This window comes from Erinaceus europaeus, chromosome 15 (genome assembly GCF_950295315.1).
Source record: "Erinaceus europaeus chromosome 15, mEriEur2.1, whole genome shotgun sequence".
NCBI classification, from domain to species: Eukaryota; Metazoa; Chordata; class Mammalia; order Eulipotyphla; family Erinaceidae; genus Erinaceus; species Erinaceus europaeus.
The window spans coordinates 73852043-73867670 of NC_080176.1; the positions used below are offsets into that span (position 1 = coordinate 73852043).

At 41.9% G+C, this 15628-nt stretch overlaps 1 non-coding gene across 1 annotated transcript; it reads left to right on the plus strand.

Annotated features, from left to right (window-relative positions):
• Positions 1-13547: 13547 nt before the first annotated feature.
• Positions 13548-13655, plus strand: LOC132533213 (U6 spliceosomal RNA). The gene has a single exon (XR_009545120.1). It is a non-coding gene; the product is annotated as a U6 spliceosomal RNA (small nuclear RNA).
• Positions 13656-15628: the final 1973 nt, after the last annotated feature.

The window sequence follows — 15628 nt, forward strand, 5'->3', positions numbered from 1 at the left end:
GGAAAGGAAAGGAAAGGAAAGGAAAGGAAAGGAAAGGAAAGGAAAGGAAAGGAAAGGAAAGGAAAAAAGAAAAACAGCTGGAGGCAGGAAGCGTGGCAGCTTGGTGATCAAGGCTGTCTATCAGTTTAGTTGGATCCTCTCCCCAAGGGAAGGCCCAGATAAGAGAAGATAACTAACTTGTAACTTGAGAGTGAAGAGAGGAGGAATGTGTAATGATTTAAAAAAATGAAGAAATGTCATCACCTGCTGGAGGATGGGAGGAAACCAAAAGACAATCAGTGTCCCAACAGCTCAGCACTAGAGAAAAGTGCTTGCCAGGGGGGTGGGGGGAGGCAGCACCTAGTAGAGCACAGATGTTGCCCTGCTTGAGGACCCAGGGTCAAGCCCCCACTCCCTACCTGCAGGGGGGAGCTGCATGGGTGGTAGAACAGTCCTCTCTCTCTCTCTCTCTCTCTCTCTCCCTCCCTCCCTCCCTCCCTCCCTCCCTCCCCCTCTATTCCTCTCTGTTTCTATCAGGATGAAAAAAAAAAAAAGATGGTTTCAGCAGTAGATGAAGGTGATAAGTGTGAGAGTAGAAATAACAGTTGCTGAAGGTTCTTCAGTGGAAAGGCTGACACTCATTGTGAAACATTTTTGTTCCTTACAAACAATTTGATTCAACTCACTTCACTCCCAGTGTTCATCTTGAGTACATGAATTTAAGGAGTAGAGAATTTTGTAAATACTATTTGGGCATAATTTCATAAATGTGTGGCCATATTTGAATATACTATAATAAATATAAATATAGATTTTCCGGTATTGTTTATTAGTCATCTTGTTAGCCTGCCACAGAATTTCTAGGTTCTTTCTTTTTTCTTTTTTTTTTAACCGTAGCGAATGACCATCTTCTGGGAAGTACAGGTTTTGAACCTGAAAACTCTGTCTGTCTGTGTCCTAGTCCACAGAAAGAGCCACTAGCCCAGCCAGATCTCACGGTTCTTTCTTTTTTTTGTTTTGTTTTGTTTTGTTTTGTTTATACCACCAGGGTTATCATTGAGGCTCTGTGCTTGCTTGATTCTACCACTCCCAAAAGCCTATATATGAGGGGGCTGGGCAAAGGCACACCCAGAATAGCACACAGGTACAATGTGCAAGGACCCCGGTTCCCACCTGTAGTGGAGAGAAGCTTCACAAATGGTGAAATAGTACTGCTGGTCTCTCCTGTTCTCTCTCCCTCTCTCCTTCCTTCTTCCTTCTCAATTTCTTTCTGCCTCTACCCAAAACAAATAAATATACATTTTTTCCCAAAGGCTATAAGGTGAGAGACAGGGAAAGAGAGACAGAGAGAGAATTTCTGTTTTAAAATTAGATTGAGGGGAAGAAATAGAAACACATCCAAAAAGGGGTCCTGGGGATCAAACTGGACTAGGCCAGAACCCTGTTTTGAATTTTCAGTGATTGCTCAAAGAATGGGCTCAAAGGAGAGCATCAGTGTACATCCCCTTGATAATGTCAAATAAAAAAATTTAAAAAGGAAGTGTTTCTGATGAAAAGTGAAAGAAAACCTAATGCTCTTTAGCTTCAAACCGAATAATCTGGAATAGAAGAGAGCTCGTTTTAGCTCTCTCTCTCTCTCTCTCTCTCTCTCTCTCTCTCCCCGCCCCCACCCCAATAGTAGAAGAAAAAATAAAAACTTCATCTGTGTGGAGATTTTGATGTAAGGAGTAGGGCTGCAAGTGGATGGCATTTCATCACTGTCTGAAAGGCCATCCGGCTGTTGTATCCTCTTGGCTTCTTGAATTAATAGGTGCCTGCAGACTGATTCATGGACCTTTCCAGAGCTCCTAAGCTCCTAACCAACTTGCATATTCACAGCAAACCAGTGGACTCTCCAGCCACTTTCGCCTCCCACAACGTGGGCTCGGATCCCTACACAAGGGAGTCATCTGCTTCTCTTATTCCTCTTGGCACTGAAGGTTCTCAGTGTTTGAAGGTCTGTGTCGAGTGGTAAGGCTGAGAAATGTCCTTCCCAGCAGACATACTTGGCTGAGGCTTGGCACCAGTCACATGCCAGGGCAGATCAGATTTTCTGCTAGGACCCTTGAGCCAAGCAGGAACTGAGCAGCTCACTCCTGCTTCAAGGCACCAGTGCTCAGGCCCCAGCACTTGAAATCAGCTTGTATTCTCTCTCAATCTCTCTCTCTCTCTCTCTTAATCTCTCTCTCTCTCTCTCTCTCAATCTCTCTCTCTCTCAATCTCTCTCTCTCTCTCTCTCTCTCTCTCTCTCTCTCTCTCTCTCCAGTTCACAGGTCTGGGGGTTTTCACAACCCTTGGCCTCTGTGTGGTGCCCTTCTCAGTGGGCATGACCTGACTAAACATGGGCAACCTTCATTCAGTTCCTCGTGTTCTCTAATGAATGACTGGCAGTCACCCAGCTAGGCTGACTCAATCAACAGATAGTTCCCTGCAGTAGAGAAAGAAATGTTCTCATAAATAAAACTCTGCACCCTCATGATGTCCTCCATCCCAGCAGATTTCTACAGTTTTTCATGAGATGTCATTCACAGGTAACAATATACTGTGTACAGCAAATCACAAATAGTCAATAGATAAACCACTACAACTGACAACAAAATTGACAAAACCAAGAGATGAACCAATAGATAAATATCATTGTGTTTCTAAACTAATAATTATTCAAAACCAAACTTATGAGAACAATTCCACTTATAATATCATCAAAGAGAATAAAATACTTAAAACAAACTTAGAAAATTACTTGTATGACAAAAACTAGAAATTTTTTTAAATGAAAGAATATTAAATAAAAGGAGAAGCATCTATCAGTTTATAAAAGACTTAGTATTGTCAAGGTAACAATTCTACCCAACTTGGTCCACCTTCAACACAATCCTTTTAAAACCCTTAGCCTGGGGAGTATGGATCGACCTGTCAACACCCATGTTCAACAGGGAAGCAATTACAGAAGCCAGACCTCCTACCTTCAGCACCCCAAAAATAATTTTGGTTCATACTCCCAGAGGGAGAGAAATGTTAGGGGAAGATGACTAGAGGACTCTGAAACCCAATTCCATCAGGTCCAAAAGAGAGAAGAGAAAAAAAGGAAAGATATTCTGAAGTAGTACCAGGTATAACTGTGACTTAAATGGAAGAGAAGGCAGGACCATAGAAAAAAAAATGAGAAATATATAGGGAGATATAATATATAGATAAATAGTTATAGAAATAACAGTCAACCCATATCTGTGACCTTGGGAGAATCTCTGCAGTTTCCAATGGAGGGAATGGGGACATTGAACTCTGGTGGTGGTAGCAGTGTGAAATTGTACCCCTGTTATTTTGTAATTCAATAATAAAAATAAATAAATACCCTAGCAAGGCTTTTGGAGAAATTGCTAAGCTGATCATAAAAGTTATATGGAAATAAAATGGAATTGGGATAGTCAAAACCGTTTTGAAAAAATAACATAAATACATGAAAACAGTTTGGTAATATCTCTAAACAGAAACACTGGGCCTGGGAGCTAGCACAGCAGTTAAATGCCTAAAGTCCTCAGATTTACTTTTGGCCCCACATGTACCGGAATGATGCTCTGGTTCTCTTTCTCTCTTAAACAAACAAATGCTTTTTTATTAAACCTTGTTTTATTATCTGACTCAGTAACTTCTCTCCTAGGAATGTATCTATAAGAAAAGAAAACACTACATGGCGCAAAGCGCAAGGACGGGCGTAAGGATCCCGGTTCGAGCCCTTGGCTCCCCACCTGCAGGGGAGTCGCTTCACAGGCAGTGAAGCAGGTCTGTAGGTGTCTGTCTTTCTCTCCTCCTCTCTGTCTTCCCCTCCTCTCTCCATTTCTCTCTCTCCTATCCAACAACAATAACTACAACAATAAAGCAAGGGCAACAAAAGGGAGTAAATAAACAAATAATAATAAGAAAAAAGAAAAAAGAAAACGCATGTCCAAAGGCAATCTGCATGCCCAAATAGGAAACCAATATTTCACCGTCATTTGGGTGAAGCAGATTATGGTATCTCCAGTTATACAGTGGAATTTAATTCAATAGTAAAGGAAGAAAACGCAATTGATGTATGCTACAGCTTGGGAAAAAATTAAAAAACACATTATATTAACTAAATGCAGCTAAATTCAAAATACTACAGATTGAATTATTCCAACTATGTAAAAATATACAAAAGAAAGCAAATGTATGAAAACAGCAGGACTTTTTTCAAAGGTTGGGTCAGGAGGCGAGATTAACTGGACTTCAGGAAGCTTTGGGACTGTAAGAATGTTCTACAATTGAATCATGAAAGTGGGTGCATAGTTACACATACAACCAATAGTGTCAGATTGGATTGGACACTCACAATGAGATCATTTTGTTTTATGTGAATTATATGTTCTTAAATTTTTTAAGAAACAGAATAAACACGGGCCAGGTAGTGGCACACCTGGTTGAGTGCACATGTTACAGTGCACAAGGATGCAGTTCAAGGCCTTCATCCCCACCTCCAAGGGGAAAGCTTCATTGAGTAGTAAAGCAGTGCTGCTGGTGTCTCTCTTTCTCTCTCCCTCTTTGTCTCTCCCTCCTCTCTCAATTTCTCTCTGTCCTATAAAAATTTATAAATATTAAAAAATAGAAATAGAAATACTTTGGGTGACAAAAAATGCAATATATATATAATAAATAATTAATAGATGCCTCATCTAACCTTAAAACCATTTTATTTGTTCTTTGTCATTTTTAATTATTCCTGTTTTATTAAGGTATAATTTTTGTATTACATACAAAAAACTATACATAATTAATATATGTATAGTGAGTTTGGACACATGTATACAAACGTTTTATCCAAATGGTAAACATATCTCACCTTGTGGGCTGGAGAGACAACACAAAGGTTCTACAAAAGACTTTCATGCCTGAGACACTAAGGTCTTGGGTTCATTCCTAGCCCCACCATAAGGTAGACCTGAGCAGTGCTCTGGTGTCTATTCCCCACCCCCATTCAAAATAAATAAATAGGAGGTGTTAGTGGTATAGCTGCCTTCCAAAATAAATAAATAGTAAAATATTTAGGAAAACATATCTCACCTCCCAAAACTTTCATTGTCCTTTTTGCCACTGCTGTCTCTGCTACTATCAGAACACTTAACATTAGTTCTGCCTTAACACATTCTAGGCACCCAGACCTCACTGCTGACTATAGGTCCCGTGTTCTACAGTGGACTGATTGATTGGACAGAGACAGAGAGAAACGGAAAGGGAAGGGAGAGATAGAAAAGAACAGAGAGACACCTACAGAACTAGTTCACCATTTGTGATGCTTCTACCGCTGCAGATGGGGACCAGGGCTTAAACGCAGGGCCTTGCACATGGCAACTTGTGTGCTCACGCAGGTGCGCCACTGCCCAGACCCATTCTCTTCCATCGTCTAGACTGAGTTTTCATCCTGTTGACTGCTTCCCATGTTGTGGGGCTTTTCAGTTTGATATAGTTTCCCTTGCTTATGGTTTGCTTTGTTTTCAGTTTGGTTTTTGCTTGTGTTTTTGTGTCAGATTTAAAAAAAAAAGGTTGCTAAGAACATTGTCCAGAAGCTTCCTCCCTCTGTTTTCTTGTAAGAGTGTTACAGTTTCAGGCCTTGTGTTAAAATGTAATTCAGCTGAGTACATTTTATTTATAAGAAGTACTAAAGGTCTGGTATTATTGTTGGGCAAGTAGATCCATTCTTGGCAACTTCATCAAGAGTTATGTTTAACTATATGTACATGTTTTGCTTTCTGGACTCTTTATTCTGTTCCATTGGCCTATGTGGTTCCTATTATTATGCAGTCTCATAGTTTTGATTATCACAGCATTGTAATGTAGTTAGGAATCAAAACATGTGATAGTACTGGCTCTATTCTGTCTTAAAATGGTTAAGCTATTTTGTTGTTATAGATCTATTTTGTGTGTGCATGTGTTTCTATGTAAAAATAATAATAATAATAAGGGAGGTTCCTGGTTCATGATGATAGAAAAGGCCCAAGGCTGGGGGGGGGGATGTCTAGCAGATGCCTATCATGGGGAGATGAGGATGTGAGGGCAATCTGGCTGCAGCATCTGTCACCCCATTGATCGCCAGGGCTGATTTGGCTGATCTGGCTGGCTAGGCGGGTGTCCCCTTCCTCCCTCACCGCTCCATGTGCGTCCCTCCCAAAGCTGTGCGCTTGGTCAAAGAGGACAGCCTTCCCTGAATAGAGACGGACCGTCTTCCCGTCAAGGGTATACGAGTAGCTGCGCTCCCCTGCTAGAACCTCCAAACAAGCTGTCAAGGTTCATGGGGAGATGAGAGGTCATGCTTATGTGCTAGTAACTGTACTGTAAACCATTAACCTTCCACAATCAAGCAGAAAAGAAGTCTTTGCATTTTTGACAAACATTGCATTGCATCAGCAAATTGCTTTGGGTAGTGTGTATGTTCTAGCAATATTAGTTCTTTTAATCCACAACTATGAGACGTCTTTCCACTTATTAGTGTCTGTTTTAACACTTTCATCAATATTTTATAGATGTATAAGTGTGTAAGCCTTTCACCTTCTTGGTGAAGTTAATTCTTTTTTGTCGTTATTGCAGATGAAGTTATCCTCTTAATTTATTTTTTGGATAATTCATTGCTTCTGTATAGAGACTTGACTAATCTCTGTATGTTGACTTTGTATCCTACAACTATACTGAGTTCAGAATGTGTGTGTGCATGTGTGTGTGTAATGTAAGACTTTAGGATTTTCCGCAAATAAGACAATATCGTCAGCACATGAAGATAATATCCCTGCCTTTTAATTGAGATGCCTCTTATCTGACACTTATTCTCCTTCATGTTAAAAAGTGCCGAACCTATCTGGTAAAGCTGTGACTTTGATTACTTTAGATCTCAATTCCCAGGAGCCCAAGAAGCAGATACCAACTGACTAAATCCTCCAAAACATGATATTCCTTGTGACAGCTACCCAGAGAGCCAAAGATCTAAGACAAGAATTATCACCAGCCGCCTCATGTGACATTTGCCCGACTGACAATGTTATTATGTTGCTCCCTTATGCAACGGGACAGGCCCAGCAACCTGTTCTCCAGCAAATGGACAGGTGACTAGGGAATGTGTTCTCTCAGGAACTCCATAAAGGGCAGGGGACAGGCTCCTGGTCACTCTCCTACCTGTTAATTGCTGGCTGGAAGCCTTAAAGAAATAAATACCCAGGACCCTGCATTAATAACGTTCATTTTTAAAGCACGGTAAAGCATCCCTGATCTTAAACCAGGGCTGTGGGCAAAATATCATATTTCCTCTGCTTACCATTAGTTTTTTATAGCTACATAGTCCATTAAGGGGCATGATGAGCCCTACCCAGTTGATAAATCAGCTGGAAACATGGAAGCTTATTGTCAAGAACAAAAGTTCACAGAGGAGCTTCCCTCCAACTCACAGTTTTGTGGAGCACAGTCTACACCCAGCTGCTCTCTCTCCTCTTGAACCCTGAACCCTCATCTGAGATTCATGCTATTAGATCCCTTTCTTGGTGGGAAACATTCACATGTCTTGGGCTCTTTCGCCAATCCAGTAAACTCTTGTCTTTGCTGTCCCCACAAGAGACTCAGGAGGGACTACACCCTTGAGTGTGTGACCCTCCTTCTCCTAAGTTGTCCCAACCTGTCTTGCTGAAGACAAAAATAAAACTTCACTCTGAGGTGAAAACCAACCACCTTGACCTGCACGTGTGACAGTAATTCTGCCACAGCCAGTAAACCTTTGTGTAAGTTATGACAAACATCTCTCATAGTTACTGACTTTATGAGTGTCAATGGCACTGAACCCCAAGTCGACTAGGTTTGCATTGTCTGGTCTGTTGTGGGGGGTGGGGACAATTTAAGGAAATCATTCAGAATCTCTCTTTCTTAAGTGGAGGAGCTCACAGGAAGCAGAGAAATGCCACTCTGGACTTATCACCCTGTCCACTGTCTCCAACAAGTAGAGAGGGGAGTCATGACAGGCAGGAAAGATCCAGTTCCTGGCTTTCTGGGCCTCCGTTATCTCCACTAGTGTCAACAGAGACCACTTTCACCAGAAAGGCAGAGGTCTGACCTCAACAGGAAGTATTCTGGCCTCGGATCTGAAAAACTGGAACTTTTTTCCTTCATACTAATGAGTTGTGTGCAGTTTGGGCTTTTTCTGCATGACATGGGGTAGGAAAGGACCTTTCATCAGGCTTCACCAATTTATAAGTCCATTGCTTTTTTTTTTTTTGCCTCCAGGGTTATTGCTAGGGCTCGGTGCCTGCACTGTGAATCCACTGCTCCTGGAGGCCATTTTTCCCATTTTATTGCCCTTGTTGTCACTATTGTTACTGTATTATTGCCACTGATGCTGTTGTTGTTGGATTGGACAGAGAGAAATCGAGAGAGGAGGGGAGATAGAGAGAAGTTAGGGAACCGGAAGCTCCAACCGGGATCCTTGTGTCAGTCCTTGCACTTTGCGCTTCATGCACTTAACCGCCCAACTCCCAATAAGTCCATTTCTTTCTGTCTGACACCCCCACACCTCAGGGATGGAACCCTAGCACTTCCTGTCTCCAGGTCAACCTTGATTCACACTACCTCCCCACAGCAGCTATTGTGACCACACTTTTGGGGGGCAAAGTCAGGGTTTGCAGAGGGAACCCTAGAAACACAGAAGATTTGTTTATTCTCCTGTACTCATACAGACTCTGAGGATCTTGTCCATGTTTATACTAGAAGTGGGGAATTATTGGAACACAGCTCACAGTGTGAATAACGGACTTTGGGATTGTAATTAGCATACAGCTGACATCAGCACTACTATAGAGCATACCATCGACTTCAGCAAACTCGCAAGGGATTGTGGGCATGAGAGACTAAGTAAGCAAGGGCCTAGAGCATCTTGGGTCCTTTTTGGGATCCTCTCCAACTTGGTGTTCTCCTGCTTTCGTGGTTCCCGACTGGTCTTCTTCCTGACCTCTTCAAGTCTGGTGTCTTGGGTAGAAAGCTGAAAAACTCATGGCTTCTAGCATTTCTCTTAGCTAGACTTTTCCTCTTGCTTTCTGTCTTTCATGATGGTTTTTATGAATAAACCTCTCATTTTTTTAACCCATGACAAAGACACATATTGTTGTTTTTTAATTTTTTTTACATTTATTTATTTTCCCTTTCGTTGCCTTTTGTTGTTGTAGTTATTGATGTCGTTGCTGTTGGCTAGGACAGAAAGAACTGGAGAGGGGAGAGGAAGACAGAGAGGAGGAGAGAAAGATAGACACCTGCAGACCTGCTTCACCACCTGTGAAGCGACTCCCCTGCAAGTGGGGAGCCGGGGAGCTTGAACCAGGATCCTTCCGACAGTCCTTGCGCTTAGTGCCACATGCGCTTAACCCACTGCACTACAGCCCGACTCCCTGCATATTGTTTTCTATACTGACTGACATCTATCTTTTTGCCAGTGCCTTTCACTGAAAACCAAATACCTGAAATTCTGTGAGCACAATGGATCTTCCCATTGTAACTGTTCCCCGTGTGCTAAAGCTGAAATACAGTGACTTTCTCTCCTTTCTTTCTTTATTTCTCTCTTCTTTTCTTTCTTTCATTCCCTCTTTCTTCCAGCATTAACATAGAAATCTGGTCTACTACTCACTAAAGCTTTGAAAACAAATACCAACATCCACCTGCTGGTGTTCTTATATGTTCCCTTTCTCTCCAGCTCAGCTGTAAGCTTTGAGAAATGTCTGCTCATCCAGGAGCCCCAGCATCTGGCAATAATAATTGGTCCTGGATTGGAATGAATGAATGGAGCTGATAGTCTTCTCCGGGGTGTATATTGTTCTCACAAGACTGACTGACTGGGGAGGAGAGATACACAGTGGTAGAGCATGGGACTTGCATCCTGGAGTTCCCAATTTCAATCCCCTGTACAACTTATACATAGCCTAGAGCAATACTTTGGTCAAAGACAGAAAGAGAGAAGAAAGAGGAGAAGGAGGAGGAAGAAGAAGAGGAAAGAAGTTAATCAGTAGTGGAAGGATAATTTCTGGAACCATCCGTTCCACCCCGGTTCCATGGCTGCCAGTTCTTAGCAACATCGCCCCGCCAGATATTCGTCGGGATGCGGCATCATCTAAGTTCATTTCTCACATCTACGCTCGATCAAACCTGCCAATATACGCGGATATCTTCGCCCACCCTGTCCAACGTTTGACGTCTCGTCACCCAATCTGGTCCCCTACGCCTACACTGAACTTCTCTGTTCCAGACTCTTGGAAACAGAGTTGACAGTCAGCTGAGGTAAAGAACAAACACCTCATCACAGACCCCTGCAAGAGTCAACCCGGCTTTGACCTAGCACGTTATGATTGGGCCCTCCTCACTCGCTATCGAACAGGCCATGGCCGGTGCGCCGCTATGTTCCATCGCTGGGGAGCCAGACATGACCCGAACTGCCCCTGCGGCTACAGACAGACTATGACCCACATAGTCAACAACTGCCACCTCTCCAGATTCAAAGGAGGTCTCGAAACTTTACATCAGGCTCAACCTGACGCTGTTGACTGGCTACGGAAGAAGGGCAAACGCTAGAAGAAGAAGAAGCAGTGGAAGAATTATACAGTTACAAAACTCTGGTAACAAAAACAACAATAATCACAACTTTCTGAATGGCAATAGCCCAGTGAAATGTTAAATCAACTGTAGCTATTATGGAAAGATTTAACATACACAGCACCAGCCACAGGAAAAGCAGACATTTTCAAAGTGTGATATCCAAGATCTTCTCTATCAGTCCCATTTCCCCCATTTCAGGCTCTCTCTGCCTTCACCAGGCAGGGTTAAGATATACACACACATTCTCTCTCTCTCTCTCTCTCTCTGTCCCTCCTTTTTCCCTCCATATCAATATAAACTGACGAGAGAAAACAGACAGTACAGGAAGTTCCCATCTCACTTTATTGGCTCTTCCTTTGATCTTTCCAGCAGGTTATTGTGATGGTCCATCAGATTCACCCCAGGCTCTGCTTCAGCTGCAGGGGTTCCACCACCCTTCACCCCTAGAGATTCTGTCTCAGTGAACCCAAGTTCAGGGTCACGGCTGTGCATTTTTACTGTAGTGTCAGAAGCTCACACATGTGCTACCACCATTGGGCAGTCTCCCTGGGGCTAACTTTATCATTCTTTATTTTAGACCGTAGGTGAAACTTGGAAGACAAGGACAGAAAGGGGAATATAAATTAAACTTGGACCCAGTTAAGGGCACATAGTACTATGTGCAAGAACTCACACAAGGATCCGGGTTCGAGCCCCTCCAGCTCCCCACCTGCAGGGGGGATGTTTCACAAGCAGCAAAGCAGGTCTGCAGGTGTCTGTCTTTCTCTCTCCCTCTCTCCCCCTCCTCTCCTCTTCTTTCAATTTCTTTCTGTCCCATCCAATAAAAATGGACCAAAAAATGGCCTCCAGGAGCAGTGGGTTCATAGTGCTGGCAGATACAATTGTCCCCTTAAAGATGACCACAGTGAGGCTAGTGGGTAACAGGCAGAATGGACAGGTTGGGCTCACGGAGTGATGGTGACAAAGCCCAGTGGCTCTCAGAGACCTGGATGTTGCAGAGTAGGGAGCATGCTCTCTCACCCCAAACAATGCAAAATATTTTGGGAAACAAACTACAGAGCCTGCATCTCCGGAAATCCCCTCCCAAGTGGCTAACCACAAAGGGAGGAAACATAGCAGGGTGAAGCTAAAAGTTTACCGTGAAAACTTCGAGTCCCTGCAATTTCATTCTGTGCCCAACCAAAGCTGTGCAAAGGTGTACTCCAGACCCAAACGCGTGGGGCATCTGAACTTTCTTCCCTTGAGTCTTTATTTATTCTAGATCCTAGGAACAGTTTGCTCCCAAATGTCTGTGAGGACAGCTAGATGTAAGGCATTTGACTGAATGAAAACTCTACAAACCTCACTTGACAGATGACCTGAGAAGTAAGCCACCAGTGTCCACTAAAGAGCTCTGGTGACAGCAAGAGATGACCCTGAGCTACTCACAACAACTCATGTCACCAGTGACCACTGGACTGAGTGTCAGGCTATCAATTGTATTGCCTATCCACAAACAAATAAACAAATACATCTACTTCAGAGGACAACCCCAGTGAAACTGATGGAAAAAATTTCAGGAACATCGCCATGCAATTGCAACCAACCCATAAAGGGACTAGGAATAGTATCAGCCTTTGTTTCCACAAAGGAGCAAATTTCTCTGAAGTCAGGATTTTCTACACAGACAGGGGGAGGGAGTTGTTATTTATTTTGTGTCTCCTATATTCTCGTATTGCCTCATACAGAGCTGGACACACAGATTGTAAGATGAAACTGGGTCATATTCTCTTGGACAAGACATTCAAGTGAATTTGATGATACTGCCTAAACCAGCACTGCTTTAAGCTCTTCCCCCAGGATCTCAGGTATTAAACACAAGCTAGTGTTCCCACTGGGGAAAAAAAAAAAGAGGGGTGGGCCTAGACCTAAAATAAATCCCTCTCTCCATTGTTGACAGTCATCTCTATCAGGAACAACACAATAGACCCCTTTGGACCCATAGGACCTTGCTCTCAACTTGTATCAACAACAGCAAAGAATGTTCCATCCTCTGAAGGGAGGATGGACAACATACTCTATGCTACACCTGAAGAAGATGGGTCCTTATATTGGGGCAGCTTGGAACATTCTTACACATAACTAGAGAATGTGAGCTCAGACCTACAGGGATGCAGAAGTCACATAGGCTCCTAAGCTGAATATAGGGCCCAGATCACATCAAATCGATGAGGTTTACAGTCAACAATATGTATACACCTTTCCCATATTTGGGACCTACTCTCTTCCCTGACCCAGCTTTCTGGTCCTTTTTCCAGCCATGACAGTATCTCCTCAGACAATAACTTGGATCCACCTACATATAAAATTTCAGGCTCAGGGAAAAAAAAAAAATAGAATAGCCACAGGCCCTTTGGAATATAAGTAAAATATGCCTACTAGCTATCTACAAAACGGAGACCCCCCTCCCCAACTCTTCATCTGCACTACTCTAGCTTTTAGGTTCATGATTAGTCAACAACTTGTTTGGCTTTATATGTTAACTCTCTTTTCAGCCACCAGGTTCCAGATGCTAGCATGATGCCAACCATACTTCCCTGGATGGACAACCCCCACCAATGTGACCTGGAGCTCTGATTCCCCAGAACCCTGCCCCACTAGGGAAAGAGAGAGGCAGGCTGGGAATATGGATCAACCTGTCAATGCCCATGTTCAGTGGGGAAGCAATTCCAGAAGCCAGACCTTCCACCTTCTGCATCCCACAATGACCTGGGGTCCATACTCCCAGAGGGATAAAAACTAGGCAAGCTATCAGGGGAGGGGGTAGGATATGGAGTTCTGGTGGTGGGAATTATATGGAGTTGTATTGACAAAATCCTATGGTTTTGTCAATGTTTCCTTTTTATAAATAAATTAAAATAGTGCTTACTTCAGCAGTACATATACTAAAATTGGAACAATACAGAGAAGAATTAGCATGGCCCCTGCAAAAGGATGACATGCAAATTCATGAAGGGTTCCATATTTTTATACAATGGAATACTACTCAGCTATAAAAAAAAATGGCGAATTCACCGTTTTCAGCCAATCTTGGATGGACCTTGAAAAATTCATGTTAAGTGAAATAAGTCAGAAACAGAAGGATGAATATGGGATGATCTCACTCTCAGGCAGAAGTTGAAAAACAAGATCAGAAAAGAAAACACAAGTAGAACCTGAACTGGAATTGGCATATTGCACCAAAGTAAAAGACTCTGGGATGGGTGGGTGGGTGGGGAGAATACAGATCCAAGAAGGATGACAGAGGACCTAGTGGGGGATTATATTGTTATATGGAAAACTGGGAAATTTTATGCATGTACAAACTATTGTATTTACTGTTGAATGTAAAACATTAATTTCCCAATAAATAAATTAAAAATTAATTAATCAATTAATTAATTAACATAAAGCAAAAAAAGAAAGAGAAGGAAATAAAAGTAACATCCTAAAAAAAAGGAAAAACATACCGGCTTGATATTATACAAATAAGTGAGTGTAGTTTAATTACAGTGAAAAGGTGCTTTGGCAAAATTCCACACAAAATGGAAGTTTTTCTAAACACAAAGAAGGATGAGATTAAAGAACATGCAGAAGTTTAGGACTTGGCTAAATGATGACAGATGGAGGTTCAGAACAAAGGGAAATTCTTCTTTTGGGAAGAGAGTAATAATCTTTCCAAGAATCATATTTGTATCATGCAATATATATACATATATATACATACACATACACATTATATACATACATATACATACACATACACATTATATACATGTACATACACATACACATACACATACATATACATATATGGAAGGTGTGTGACCTTTACAAGTTTGTGGCTACCAAAGAACTTGGGGAAATGCCAAGTTAAAGAAAGTCAATGTATCAGGTTAGTTAAAAAGAAAGGCTTGTGTCTGGTGCCTCTGAAATAGCTGCCACACGCTAAATACTTAAATGCACACAGCTCGCACAGTCAAGTATATTTTTGACTGCTTTTTTTTTTTAACTTTTTCACAAGTTCATGTGTTTCAGTTCTTCATAATGCACATCTGAGTGAGACCACTTGGTAGTTGTCTTTCAGAGAAATGCAGGTTACTTGATAACAGATATAAGCTATAGCAACAAGAGTCCTTAGACATAAACATCAAGTTAAAGAAATCCAAGGTATTATATATCATAAGAAGGATGAGGGAAAAAAAGCAAAGAATATGTAAGAGAGGTTGAAAAATCCTAGAAAGAAAATGACACAATTTAAAAAGACATAGAGAACTGTATGCATGTAAATGTGCTAGACATAAAAGTATTATATATGGGAGTCGGGTGGTGGCGCAGTGGGTTAAGCACACGTGGCACAAAGCGCAAGGACCGGCATAAGGATCCTGGTTGGAGCTCCAGGCTCCCCACCTGCAGGGGAGTCGATTCATAGGCACTGAAGCAGGTCTGCAGGTGTCTATTTTTCTCTCCCCTTCTCTGTCTTCCTCTCCTCTCTCCATTTCTCTCTATCCTATCAAACAACGATGACATCAATAACAACAACAATAACCACAACAACTATGAAAAACAACAAAGGCAACAAAAGGGAAAATATAAAAAAATTTTTAAGTAGTGTATATAATTTATATATCAATACATTATATATAAATGCATCTAAAAGAATATGTTTTAAACTGTTCTTGTCTCACCACTCTTTGCTTGGACATTCTCTATCCACTTCTTCTCCCCTTTCATAGTTTAAGTTCACCTCATATTTCTCTGGCTTCTGTTTCTGGGTCTGTTTGCCTGTGTCTCACCTTGTTGAGAGTAAAATGTTCCTTGTCTCTTTCTCTTTGACACTCCTTTCAGTCACTCTTGCAAGGCAGTTCTGGTCATGGCAAACTTCTTTAGTTTTTGTACATCTGGTTCAATTTTTATTGCTCCTTTATATCTAAATAAAGGCTGCTTTTTCAAAGACATTTTT